Source organism: Octopus bimaculoides, chromosome 15 (assembly GCF_001194135.2).
Source record: "Octopus bimaculoides isolate UCB-OBI-ISO-001 chromosome 15, ASM119413v2, whole genome shotgun sequence".
NCBI lineage: Eukaryota > Metazoa > Mollusca > Cephalopoda > Octopoda > Octopodidae > Octopus > Octopus bimaculoides.
The window spans coordinates 43,754,837-43,755,601 of NC_068995.1; the positions used below are offsets into that span (position 1 = coordinate 43,754,837).

A 765-nucleotide genomic window follows, 5' to 3' on the forward strand; every position below is an offset into this window, starting at 1 on the left:
ACTTGCCCAAGGTGCCAGGCATCGAGACTGAATCTGGAACCATTTGGTTGGGAAGCAAGCTTCTCACCACACAGCTACGAAATGTATATATATAACAATAATATTAGGGATGAAAATCCAAATTTACAGGTAAAAACTCAATTCAATTGAGGTCTTATTCTTTGCAAGCCTAGTACATCGTCCCTTTTCCCGAACCCCTAAGTTACAGGGACCGTAAACTCAACGAGATCGTCTGTCAAGCGATGGTGGTGGAGACAAACACACACAAACACAAACACACACACATATATACGATGGGCTCCTCTCATTTAACGCCTACCAAATCCACTCACAAGGCTTTGGTCAGTTGAGGCTAAATTAGAAGACTTAAGAAAACCTAGAAGTAGTAGCCAAATCTCTCACTAACTACACCCAATTGTATTAAAATATGAAGGACACTTCCTAAGGCAGTGAGCTGGCCGAAACGGTAGCATGCCGGGCGAAATGCTTAGCGGTATTTCGTCTGTCGTTATGTTCTGAGTTCAAATTCCGCCAATGTCAACTTTGCCTTTCATCCTTTCGGGGCCGATAAATCGAATACCAGTTACGCATTGGGGTCGATGTAATCGACTTAATCCCTTTGTCTCTCCTTGATTGTCCCCTTTGTGTGTGCCACCGGCACGTGAGCCAACCAGGGGGCTTTGACATCGATCATGTTCAGATGGTGCTTTTTATGTGCCACCAGCATGGGAGCCAGTCAGGCGGCACTGGCATTGATCACGTTTG

General features: G+C 45.2%; 2 protein-coding genes across 3 annotated transcripts in view; both read left to right on the top strand.

Annotated features, from left to right (window-relative positions):
• Positions 1-765, top strand: part of LOC106879000 (G-protein coupled receptor 183-A) — a 269,907-nt gene that overhangs the window by 183,297 nt on the left and 85,845 nt on the right. The window lies entirely within an intron of this gene.
• LOC106878979 (protein MTO1 homolog, mitochondrial) overlaps positions 1-765 on the top strand; it is a 353,585-nt gene that overhangs the window by 4,068 nt on the left and 348,752 nt on the right. The gene's annotated exons all lie outside the window — the stretch shown is intronic.